The following is a 14,265-nucleotide window of genomic DNA, read 5'->3' as shown; positions in this document are numbered from 1 at the left end:
CCCTTGTTGGTTGAAACATTTCAACCAAACATTTGGATAAAAAATTGCTTGTTTGTCTTTCTTCGTGTCGGTCGTATTGTAAATTTCATTGAATAGCCGTATATCTTGTTTACAACAAGAAATCTGTGAGGTTATGCTAACTAACCATACAACAAACGAGAATTTTTCATGTCCATTTTTTACTGACAAATCCCACATCAAATATATTAATTAGTACATAGCTTTGGATCCATCCAATCATTTTATAATAGACAATTAATGGAAAGAATACGGCACCAAAAATGTCCAACCCCTACACTTTAACTATAAAATGCATTTTACACTTATTTTATGTTTTTTAGCCAAAAAAAGGTCCAAAAAATTTTTCGCCTCGCTCCGCTCGGCGAACTATAATACTACGCCCCCCCTTTCCAAAATCCTAGATCCGCCCCTGAACTCGCCCTACTTAATTAAAAAAATATTATACACAGAATACAAAAAAACGAAAATTTACTAAATCATTATTATTGACATTCAGTTGGGATGACTCAACTTGATTCATCAGGTATTTTATATTTTTCATAATTAAAGTGGGTCGAGTTGGCATTACTCAATTCATCAGGATTTTTCTATTTTTCACTGGTTGGGCTAGTTGGCATTCACGTCACAGAAAATACTGATACTCACTTCTTTGTGCTTTATTTCAACAAAAAGATAAGAACTACAAAATAGATATAAGAAGATGTGGTATGAGTGCCAATGAGACAACTCTCCATCCAAGTCACAATTTGTAAAAGAAAAACCATTATGTATAAGTCAAAGTACGGTCTTCAACACGGAGCCTAGCTTGGCTCACATCGAACAGTAAGATATAAAGGGCCCCAAAAATGACTAGTGTAAAACCATTCAAACGGGAAAACATGTGTATCTAAGGTTTTAATAGGTATTGATTTTATTTATAAGTGGGGCAGGAACATAGATATACAACGGGATTGCATCTTTTTTCATAAGTGGGGCGAGTTGGTATTATACTAAATTCATCAGGATTTATCTATTTTTCACAAGTGGGGCGAGTTGGCAGACCTTATATCAGAGGGACTTTTTTCCCTTTTCATAAATGGAGCAATATATCCAACCTATTTTCAATGGAATTTTATCCTTTTCATAAGTGGGGCGAGTTGGTAAACAAAAGTGGGGCGATTTTTAAGAAAGTGGGGCGAGTTTGTGAAAAAGTGGGGCGATTTGCCAGTGGGGCGATTTGTTATAGATTGTGAAACAGTTGTGTCGATACGACTAATCACCAAAATTAAGATATCACATACAGAACACCATAATGATCAGAAAAAGTAAGTCATATCAGATGTCCATTACTAGTAATGGACTCCTGGTCATATATTTTCGTGCAGCCTATTGTTTTTGAACTCTTTCAATGCTGTAGGATAAGACTGAAAAATGTTTGTGTATGGAGGGGATCGAGGCAAACTTCTGAAAGTGAAAAGCAAAAAAAACTTGTTTTTCTGTAGTCAAATAGTCTAGTGAAGTTAGTCAGCTATGTCCCCGGCTCCTACACCCTGAATTTTATCAGGGAATTTATTTCGATTTTTGAATTCAATAAAATTGAGAATGGAAATGGGGAATGTGTCAAAGAGACAACGACCCGACCATAGAACAGACAACAGTAGAAGGTCACCAACAGGTCTTCAATGCAGCGAGAAATTCCCGCACCCGGAGGCGTCCTTCAGCTGGCCCCTAAACAAATATATATACTAGTTCAGTGATAATGAACGCCATACTACTCCAAATTGTACACAAGAAACTAAAATAAAAAATAATACAAGACTATCAAAGGCTAGAGGCTCCTGACTTGGGACAGGCGCAAAAATGCGGCGGGGTTAAACATGTTTGTGAGATCTCAACCCTCCCCCTATACCTCTAGCCAATGTAGAAAAGTAAACGCATAACAATACGTATATTAAAATTCAGTTCAAGAGAAGTCCGAGTCTGATGTCAGAAGATGTAACCAAAGAAAATAAACAAAATGACAATAATACATAAATAACAACAGACTACTAGCAGTTAACTGACATGCCAGCTCCAGACTTCAATTAAACTGATTGAAAGATTATGTCAGTATATATAACAATGTTTCCGATAGATTTTTAATTTTCAATATCGTAAAAAGTCAATAGTTAATCTTTTGTCACTCGATCAGCCTCGGTGTGTATATGTTGCTGACAGGCAGACTCATGTTTACTGATTATTTTCTTATTCATATCTTAAAAAATAGTATGATTTAAGGTTTGACTTCTTTCTCCTCTCCTTATTTTAACACGTAACCCCTCCCCCATTTTTATAGTTCATTGCCCCCACTTATGATTAAAACAAGCGAACCAAAATAGGCTTTGTAAGTTACTTTAATAGTACCTCTGTCGTTTAAACAATTCATTAAGACAAATAAAACAATTGCTATTATAAACATTGTATCAAATACATGAATTTGATATGCAAAGCATATCATGTAGATCATGACATATGATTAAGTAAATAGACGAGGTTTTGCTTCTAAAATTAGAACTATATAAAGGAATGAAGAACAAAATAGACAATGTTGAAAATAAGAAAGGTCTACCCTATGAAGTTTTATGAAAAGGGACAACCTACGCAAATTAAAATTCTGTTTACACAAAAAAGGGTTGCATGAGTATAGAACTATAGTCACTTAAACTTCTTCAGTCTCGTATTGGAGAGGGGTGTCTGTTTTATACACAATTACGCCTGATCGAAATATGAACATTTTCATTTAATTCAGTATCCAGTCACATTTAACTTTTTTCAGTTGTTCTTTCCGATCGTCTGTGTCCATAGAACTTACTAGCCAAATGATATAAGTAAAAGAAATATGTATAATTTATTCGCTGGCTATCTTGGAGTCATCAGAGCAAATAGTACTTCAGTACTTGATTCATACTTATGTGCCTACACGGGGGTCTCTTCCTATATGAAGGTATATACATATGTGCCGCTGGAATGGGTCCCTTTTTTGATACGTCAAATATATCTATGGGGTGCAATTTTACCGAGGAAATATATCAATAGGTAGTAATTGACCAATTGTGATATATCAATGGGTCATAATTTTTCAGTTTGTTGTGCAACGATCTTCATGCACTGAATTTCCCAAACTCTTTGTCATTAAAATTTCCACATCTGCTGAAACTTATTGACACATATAGGTACTATTTGAGCTGATAAATATATGAATGGGTTATGATTTCGCTGTGAAATATATGTATATGTAGCCTCCGGGGTTTCTCGATTATTCAATATATGAATGGGGGTGTTTTTTCAATGAAATCCCAGCTGCACAACTGTACCCAAAATCCCATGTTGAGACCCCTCCGTGTGTGCCTATACAGAACCTAGTCAATTGATTAACTATTAAATATAAGTATGTTATCGTCTTTAATATGGCTGCAATGTTTGACGCTTGGCGCGAGAAAGCAACTATAAGTTGTTTTTAGTAGTTGCAGGGAGAAGGACATATGTATAATTATTCATTTCAATATATTGTATAACAAGAATGTGTCCATAGTACACGGATGCCCCACTCGCACTATCATTTTCTATGTTCAGTGGACCGTGAAATTGGGGTCAAAACTCTAATTTGGCATTAAAATTAGAAAGATCATATCATAGGGAACATGTGTACTAAGTTTCAGTATAAAAAAGAAGATGTGGTATGATTGCCAATGAGACAACTCTTCACAAGAGACCAAATGACACAGAAATTAACAACTATAGGTTACCGTACGGCCTTCAACAATGAGCAAAGCCCATACCGCATAGTCAGCTATAAAAGGCCCCGAGATGACAAATGTAAAACAAATCAAACGAGAAAACTAACGGCCTAATTTATGTACAAAAAAATGAACGAAAAACAAATATGTAACACTCACAAACGACAACCACTGAATTACAGGCTCCTGACTTGGGACAGGCACATACATACAGAATGTGGCGGGGTTAAACATGTTAGCGGGATCCCAACCCTCCCCCTAACTAGTGACAGTGGTATCACGGTACAACATAAGAACAAACTATAAAAATCTGTTGAAAAAGGCTTAACTTATCAGATGGATACAAAAAGAAATACATCTAACAAAAACACAGAGTGGACGTGGCCGGGTACTTGTACATCCCAACAACAAAAAGACACTAAGTACAGATCTGAGAGTACTCGCAGTTACTGACAGCTAGTTCAAAGCCAATAACAACTAATAAAAAAATCATGCATCTAAGACTCAAGTTGATTGGACTTCAACTTCATCAAAAACTACCTTGACCAAAAACTTTAACCTGAAGCGGGACGGACTGACGGACGGACGAACGAACGGACGCACAGACCGAAAAATATAATGCCCCTTTACTATCGTAGGTGGGGCATAAAAATAAGGAGATAAGCATGATTGCCAATGAGACAATTATCCACCAAAGCTCAAATAAAGTGAATGTAAGCAATTATAGGCAACCGTACGCCTATATGTTTAAGGGAATGACTCGTAAATAAAAAGAAGTTATTTGACAATAAAACCAATGTTATAATTCGTTATACCTCTGCCATAATGATGCACATGTCCATCCATCCCTTTGTCTTCTGTCTCAAGTTTCCTTTCCACCCTGGGTTTCTAGATGATTAATTACAGCTTGACCAAATTTTTTGAAATATTAAGGCAATGTCATGGACAACCATGATAAAATTCAGGTCAAATTCGATTTTTAAGGTATTGAAATTTACTTTTGAACAAGAAATGCCTTAGGTACCTTTAAAGACTGGGTTTCATCTATAGTCCGTACTGATTAACCAAATCTTTTGAAATGAGCACAGGTCTAATTTGCTTTTGATATGGTTTTGGCATTTATCATTTAAGTAAAATGTGCCCTTAGTTACCTTAAATTTTTGTTTTTTTTTGTTTGTTTTTTTTTGCAGTTTCCGGATATTAATGAGAATACTGCTTGAACAAACTCTTTGGAAAAGAAAACATTGAATGCTGGATGATAATTATAGTACCACTTGACACAATCCTTAGAAATTTGTTCTAAGATAACTATATCTGGCAGGTTTCATCTGATCTCAACTTCATTTTCATGGTTCAAATGGTAAATGTTAGATTTTGGTGTTTTAGTCTGTTTTTCAAGTACTAATAGCTAGGATCTAATAGCATTTGGTCAGCTATATTTGGTGTATGGAATGATTGTAAAGGGTACATGTCAGTCTGGTAAGTTTCATCTGACCTTGACCTTATTTTCATAGTTCATTGGTCATTGTTAGGTTTTTGTGTTTTGGTCTGTTTTTCAAATACTATAAGCAGTAGGTCAACAATATTTGGTGTATAGAATATTGTTATGAGTACATGTCTGTCTGACAGGATTTATCTGACCTTGACCTCATTGTCATAGGCTTTAAAAATGTTAAGGTTTATATGATACTTTTAGTCAATTTTTTATCTTTAAGACTTTCAACATAAAATCAATGGCCAGAAGAGCAGGCGAGACTTTCGGCGTATGACATCTTGTTTTCTGTTTTTACGTTATATCGTTTTAAAACCTTCAAAAGCAAACGTGATCAGCAAGACAAGATCTACAAATAAATCTTATGTCCTAAATCGTCAGTCGACTCCTTATAAGAGTTATTGCTCTTTTATGATGATTTTTACCAATGTTTAGTATTTGTGCCTATTACATTGAAACTATAATCGCTAGATAGACACTTTAGGTAGCAAAATGATCAGCAAGACATGATCTACAAATAAGTAAAATTTTGCCAAAATCGATAAGACTCTTTATAGATGTAAGATTGAAGATTTTTTTACCGTTTTTGAGATTTGAGGTAAAAACTATGAACATAGAGAAACTATAAACAGAGAAAATGATCAACAAAAATTAGATTTGTGTCATGATTCTATTCTAGTCCACAATTAATTTTGAATAATGTCAATTGTACAAGATGAACATAAACCTTATGTGAGCAACACAGGATCTTTGGAGCATCTTATTCTTATTTCCAGATGATAATGAAAGTTCTGTTTGACAAAAAGTTCAAATGGACCCTTGTAAACTGATGGGTGCATGAAGAGGAAAACATTCAGTCTTAAACACAAATAACTAGAAGACATCTAGAGGGTAACATTTATTCTTCAACACAAATAACTAGAAGACTTCTAGTGAGGAGCATTCAATCTTCAACACAATCTAGAGGGTAACAACATTCTGTCTTCATCACAAATAACTAGAAGAATCTAGAGGTTAACATTCAGTCTTCAACACAAATAACAAAAAGACATCTAAAGGGTAACATTCAGTCTTCATCACAAATAATTAGAAGACATCTAAAGGGTAACATTCAGTCTTCAACACAAATATCCAGAAGACATCTAAATGAAAACATTCAGTCTTCAACATAAATAACCAGAAGACATCTAGAGGGTCCATTCAGTCTTCAACACAAAAAACCAGAAGACACATAGAGAGTAACATTCAGTCTTCAACACAATCAAGAGAGCAACATTCAGTCTTCAACACAAATAACTAGAAGAATCTATAGGGTAACATTCAGTCTTCAACACAATCTAGAGGGTAACATTGTCCTCAATACACATAACTAGAAGAATCTAGAGGGTAACATTTAGTCTTTAACACAAATAACCAAATGACGTCTAAAGGGTAACACTCAGTCTTCATTACAAATAACTAGAAGACTTCTAGTGAGAAGCATTCAATCTTCAACACAATCTAGAGGGTAACAACATTCTGTCTTCAACACAAATAACTAGAAGAATCTAGAGGTTAACATTCAGTCTTCAACACAAATAACCAAAAGACATCTCAAGGGTAACATTCAGTCTTCATCACAAATAATTAGAAGACATCTAAAGGGTAACATTCAGTCTTCAACACAAATATCCAGAAGACATCTAAATGAAAACATTCAGTCTTCAACATAAATAACCAGAAGACATCTAGAGGGTAACATTCAGTCTTCAACACAAATAACCAGAAGACACCTAGAGAGTAACATTCAGTCTTCAACACAATCAAGAGAGCAACATTCAGTCTTCAACACAAATAACTAGAAGAATCTAGAGGGTAACATTCAGTCTTCAACACAATCTAGAGGGTAACATTGTCCTCAATACACATAACTAGAAGAATCTAGAGGGTAACATTCAGTCTTTAACACAAATAACCAAATGACGTCTAAAGGGTAACATTCAGTCTTCATTACAAATAATTAGAAGACATCTGTAGGATAACATTCAGTCTTCAACACAAATTACCAGAAGACATCTAGATGGAAACATTTAGTCTTCTACACAAATATCCAGAAGAAATCTAGAGGGTAACATTCAATCTTCCACACAAATATCCAGAAGACATCTAGATGGAAACATTCAGTCTTCAACACAAATATCCAGAAGAAATCTAGAGGGTAACATTCAGTCTTCAACACAAATAACCAGAAGACATCTAGAAGGAAACATTCAGTCTTCAACACAATCAAGAGGGCAACATTCAGTCTTCAACACAAATAACAAGATGACATCCACAGGATAACATTCAGTCTTCAACACAAATACCAGAAGACACCTAGAGGGTAAAATTCAGACTTCAACACAATCTAGAGGATAACATTCAGTCTTCAAGAGAGTAACATTCAGTCTTCAACACAAATAACCAGATGACATCCACAGGATAACATTCAGTCTTCAACACAAATAACCAGATGACATCCACAGGATAACATTCAGTCTTCAACACAAATAACCAGATGACATCCACAGGATAACATTCAGTCTTCAACACAAATAACACGATGACATCCACAGGATAACATTCAGTCTTCAACACAAATACCAGAAGACACCTAGAGGGTAACATTCAGTCTTCAACACAAATAACCAGATGACATCCAGAGGATTACATTCAGTCTTCAACTCAAATAACCAGAAGACACCTAGAGGGTAACATTCAGTCTTCAACACAATCAAGAGGGCAACATTCAGTCTTCAACACAAATAACCAGATGACATCCACAGGATAACATTCAGTCTTCAACACAAATACCAGAAGACACCTAGAGGGTAACATTCAGTCTTCAACACAAATAACCAGATGACATCCAGAGGATAACATTCAGTCTTCAACACAAATAACCAGATGACATCCAGAGGATAACAGTCAGTCTTCAACACAAATATCCAGAAGACATCTAGAGGGTAACATTCAGTCTCCAACACATTCAAGAGGGCAACATTCAGTCTTCAACACAAATAACCAGAAGACACCTAGAGGGTAACATTCAGTCTTCAACACAATCAAGAGGGCAACATTCAGTCTTCAACACAAATAACCAGAAGACATCTAGAGGGTTAACACAAATAACCAGAAAACATCTGGAGGATAACATTCAGTCTTCACTCCACTCCACTCTGTGTTTTTGTTAGATGTATTTCTGTTTTGTATCGATCTGATGAGTTAATGATGTACTTAGGTGAAATTAAAAAAATCTTGAATTTATAAAAGATAAAAATATTGATTGGTTAAGGAGCTCTTTTTCAAGATATTTAAATTTTATAAAAATGGCGGGAAAAAGGCTAACTTGCATTAGTATTTGGGTCTCAAATCAAAAGAAAAAGAAATCTAGAATCTGCTTAAATTTTGGTAAATGACCTTTTAGAGCTATCAAAGTCTTATATGAAAAGAACAAGAGCGCTGAAATGTCTGTCTCGCCTACTATACTGACCATTGATTTCATGTTGATAGTCCTACATATAAATTTTCACTACAAGTATCACATTAACATTTATGATCCAAAACTAGAGGCTCTAAAGAGCCTGTGTCGCTCACCTTGGTATATGTGCATATTAAACAAAGGACACAGATGGATTCATGACAAAATTGTGTTTTGGTGATGGTGATGTGTTTGTAGATCATACTTTACTGAACATTCTTGCTGCTTACCATTATCTCTATCTATAATGAACTTAGCCCAGTAGTAACAGTTTACAAAAATTTATGAAAATTGTAAAAAATTGACTATAAAGGGCAATAACTCCTTAAGGGGTCATTTGACCATTTTGGTCATGTTGACTTATTTGTAGATCTTACTTTGCTGTACATTATTGTTGCTGTTTACAGTTTATCTCTATCTATAATAATATTCAAGATAATAACCAAAAGCTGCAAAATTTTCTTAAACTTACCAATTCAGGGGCAGCAACCCAACAACGTGTTGCCTGATTGGTCTGAAAATTTCAGGGCAGATAGATATTGACCTAATGAACAATTTTATCCTGTCAGATTTGCTCTAAATGTTTTGGTTTCAGAGATATGAGCCAAAAACTGCATTTTACCCTATGTACTATTTTTTAGCCATGTCGGCCATCTTGGTTCACGGGCGGGGTCATCGGACACATTTTTTAATTTAGATACCCTAATGATGATTGTGGACAAGTTTGGTTAAATTTGTCTTAGTAGTTTCAGAGAAGATTTTTGTAAAAGATTACAAAAATTTACGAAAAATGGTTAAAAATTGACTATAAAGGGCAATAACTCCTTAAAGGGTCAACTGACCATTTTGGTCAAGTTTGACTTAATTGTAGATCTTACTTTGCTGAACATTATTGCTGTTTACAGTTTAAATCTATCTATAATAATATTCAAGATAATAACCAAAAACGGCAAAATTTCCTTGAAATTACCAATTCAGGGGCAGCAACCCAACAACGTGTTACCTGATTGGTCTGAAAATTTCAGGGCAGATAGATCTTGACTTGATAAACAATTTTATCCCATGTCAGATTTGCTCTAAATGCTTTGGTTTCAGAGATATGAGCCAAAAACTGCATTTTACCCTATGTACTATTTTTTAGCCATGTCGGCCATCTTGGTTCACGGGCATGGTCATCGGACACATTTTTTAAACTAGATACCCTAATGATGATTGTGGACAAGTTTGGTTCAATTTGGCCAAGTAGTTTCAGAGGAGAAGATTTTTGTAAAAGTTAACGACGACGGACGACAACGACGGACGACGGACGCAAAGTGATGAGAAAAGCTCACTTGGCCCTTTGGGCCAGGTGAGCTAAAAATGAGGTCAAGGTCAGATAAACTATGCCGGAAATACATGTACACCTTTAATACAATACACAGAATATAGATGACCTATTGCTTATAGTATAAAAGATACAGACCAAACCATGGAAATTCTATACTGTCTGACCAATGAACCATGAAAATGAAGTCAAGGTCATTTGAACCCTGCCAGACAGACATGTACACCTTAAAATCATTCCATGCATTAAATATAGTTGACCTATTGCTTAAGGTATCTAAGGAAAAAAGTTAACCAGGAAAACTGAACATTGACCAATCAACCACGAAAATGAGGTGAAGGTCAGATGATACCTGCCAGACAGACATATACACCTTAGGGAGCTACCATTTGATTTTTATGGGGGGGCTAGGATGAAAAATTTTGTCCTGCTTTTTTTTTGTTGTAATCTCTGTCCTGCCTTTTTATTTTTTACTCTATTCGGTCCTGCCTTTTTTTTAAATAGTTTATCCTTTTTTCTTACTCAAAACTCCTGTCCTGCCTATTTTTTTCAAATTTCATCCTAGCCCCCCCCCCCCCCCCCCCCCCCCATAAAAATCAAATGGTAGCTCCCTTACAATCATTCAATACACAAAATATAGTTGATCTATTGCTTAAAGTTTAAGATAAATTGCTTCGCCGAGCACAGCTGGATATGACCGCAGAGGTCCAACCCTGAACAGTTGGGGCAAAAATGGACACAATATTCACGCTTGATACAGGTCTGAATTTGGATTGTAATTAAATATTTGACACATAATAGGTTTCTGACCCAGAATAACTAGTCAAAGAACTTAGAATTGGTTATATTCAATTTTTTGCTTTTGTGTAATACACTTTGCTGTTGCGAATTGACCCCCTCCCCCCCCCCCCCCACAAAAAAAATAAATTTACCCCCCCCCCCCCCCTTTTTTTTTTTGCTTTTGTGCAATACACTATGCTGTTGCCTCAAATTCTCATATTTGATTTATAACAATGTAAAATATTTATCCAAATTATAAAAAGTCTAAAATAAACAATTTACAGGACAGGCTGCTAAAAGCGATTTATTATTTCACTATTTCACTTTCATTAATGATTGAACAAAAAAAAAATCATATTTCAGATTTTTTATACATCTCGTAGCTAGTGCCCCTTTAATTTCTGAAATGTGAAATGAGAAAAATTTGACCCCCCACAATTTCTTTTTACCCCCCCCCCCCCCCCCCCCTTTTTACCCCAAAAAAAATTCTTTCCCTCAAGATATGGTCATAATCTCAATTCAAATTTCCAATGGAGTGTGCAACCATAATTACCCATTTAAATAAATCATAAAAGTCTTAAAATAGAAAATGACATACATTATCATGGCTAAAATTAATAATTCTTCATAGTAACTTCTGAAAATAAATTGACAGCTAATCATCTCAAGACAATACAACATTTCTTTATACACAATTTAAAAGCAGTGTAAGGGAGGTAATCTAGACGTTGTGTTTGGATTACCTCCCTTACACTGCTTTTAAATTGTCTCAAGTAATTGTCAATTAACCAGGAAACCCTTGTTTTTCCCCCTTTTTTGCCCCAAATTCCTAAATGGTTTGAGCCGTAACCCCCCAAAGCAAATCCTAACCATCCCTTTGTGGTATAATTTCAGAGAGATCCATGCACCGTTCCACAAGTTATTGTCTGGAAACTAGATAAATGCATATTTGGGCCCCTTTTTGGCCCCTAATTCCTAAACTGTTAAGACCATAACCCCCAAAATCAATCCCAACCTTTATTCTGTGGTTATAAACCTTGTGTATAAATTTCATAGATTTCTATTTAATTATACACAAGTTATTGTCTGGAAACCAACTGTCTTCGAACGATGCTGACGACAAAGACAGCGTGATACCAATATACGACCACAAAATTTCTTGCGGTCGTATAAAAAACAGACCAAAACACAATAAAATGCTCCGCAGGGCGCAGCTTGATACGACCGCAGAGGTCGAACCCTGAACAGTTGGGGGAAGTATGGACACAACATTCAAGCTTGATACAGCTTTGGATTTGGATTGTGATTAAATATTTGACACAGCATAGGTTTCTAACACAGATTGAATGTGGTCTAAGAACTAAAAATTTTAAATTGGACATTCACCTATTATGGTCCAATATCCAAAATCTAAATACATGGTTAGATTCAGCATATCAAAGAACCCCAAGAATTCAATTTTTGATGAAATCAAACAAAGTTTAATTTTGGACCCTTTTGACCTCAATGTGGACAAAGTTGATAACTGGGCCCAAAAATCAAAAATCTAAATACATGGTTGGATTCAGCATATCAAAGAACCCCATATATTCAATTTTTGTTGAAATCAAACAAAGTTTAATTTTGGACCCCCATTTGGACCAACTTGAAAACTGGGCCCATAATCAAAAATCTAAATACATGTTTAGATTCAGCATATCAAAGAACCCTAAGAATTCAATTTTTGTTAAAATCAAACTAAGTTTAATTTTGGACCCTTTGGACCTTAATGTAGACCAATTTGAAAACGGAACCAAAAATTAAGAATCTAAATACACGGTTAGATTCGGCATATCAAAGAACCCCAATAATTCAATTTTTGATGAAATCAAACAAAGTTTAATTTTGGACCCTTTTGACCTCAATGTGGACAAAGTTGATAACGGGGCCCAAAAATCAAAAATCTAAATACATGGTTAGATTCAGCATATCAAAGAACCCCATATATTCAATTTTTGTTGAAATCAAACAAAGTTTAATTTTGGACCCCGATTTGGACCAACTTGAAAACTGGGCCCATAATCAAAAATCTAAATACATGTTTAGATTCAGCATATCAAAGAACCCTAAGAATTCAATTTTTGTTAAAATCAAACTAAGTTTAATTTTGGACCCTTTGGACCTTAATGTAGACCAATTTGAAAACGGAACCAAAATTTAAGAATCTAAATACACAGTTAGATTCGGCATATCAAAGAACCCCAATAATTCAATTTTTGATGAAATCAAACAAAGTTTAATTTTGGACCCTTTGGACCTCAATGTGGACCAATTTAAAAACGGGGCCCAAAATCCAAAAACTAAATACACGGTTAGATTCAGCATATGAAAGAACCCCATGAAATCAAGAATAAAACCCCATTGAAATTGGTCAAGAAATAAGCAATTTATAGGAAGTATCTTCTTTTGCACAATCCTGTGCTATTAAATATTTCTTGCTATTGCGCAATACTGTACAATTGACAATTTCTTGCTATTGCGCAATATTGTGCTATTGGATATTTCTTGCTATTGCGCAATACTGTGCAATTGAAGATTTCTTGCTATTGCGCAATACTGTGCAATTGAAGATTTCTTGCTATTGTGCAATACTGTGCAATTGAAAATTTCTTGCTATTGCACAATACTTATTATATAATAATTTACACATCCTGTTTGGTGTGTATCTCCTACCATATCATTATTATTTGATTTTAAATATAAATCAGAAATAACCAACTTAAAATGGAAAATTTTAAAAGAAACAAAAAAGGAAAAAAAGAAAAAAAAGGAAAAAAATAAATCCCCCCCCAAATTTTTTGAACCCCCATTATGATTCATCACCCCCAAACTCAATCCCAGCCTTCCCTTTGTGGTATGGTACCTTGCAGTACAATTTCAGAGAGATCCATACACTTGAACACAAGTTATTGTCCGGAAACTAGAAAAAAATGTGTTTTTTGGCCCCTTTTTGGCCCCAAATTCCTAAACGTTTAGGGCAATTACCCCCAAACTCAAACCCAGCTTTCCCTTTGTGATATGGAACCTTGTAGTACAATTTCAGAAAGATCCATACACTTACACACAAGTTATTGTCATGAAACTAGAAAAATGCTTGTTTTTTGCCCCTTTTTTGGCCCCTAATTCCTAAAATTTTGAGGCAATTACCCCCAAAATCAATCCCAGCATTCCTTTAGTGATATGGAACCTTGTGGTACAATGTCAGAGAGATCCATACACTAACACACAAGTTATGTCTGGAAGTTACAAAAATGCTTATTTTTGGCCCCTTTTTGGCCCCTAATTCCTTTACTGTTATTACCATAACCCCCAAAATCAATCCCAACCTTCCTTTTGTGGTATTGAACCTTGTGGT

Source organism: Mytilus californianus, unplaced genomic scaffold (assembly GCF_021869535.1).
Source record: "Mytilus californianus isolate M0D057914Y unplaced genomic scaffold, xbMytCali1.0.p SCAF_7, whole genome shotgun sequence".
In the NCBI taxonomy this organism is placed as follows: Eukaryota; Metazoa; Mollusca; class Bivalvia; order Mytilida; family Mytilidae; genus Mytilus; species Mytilus californianus.
Note: the sequence above shows the minus strand (reverse complement) of the source record.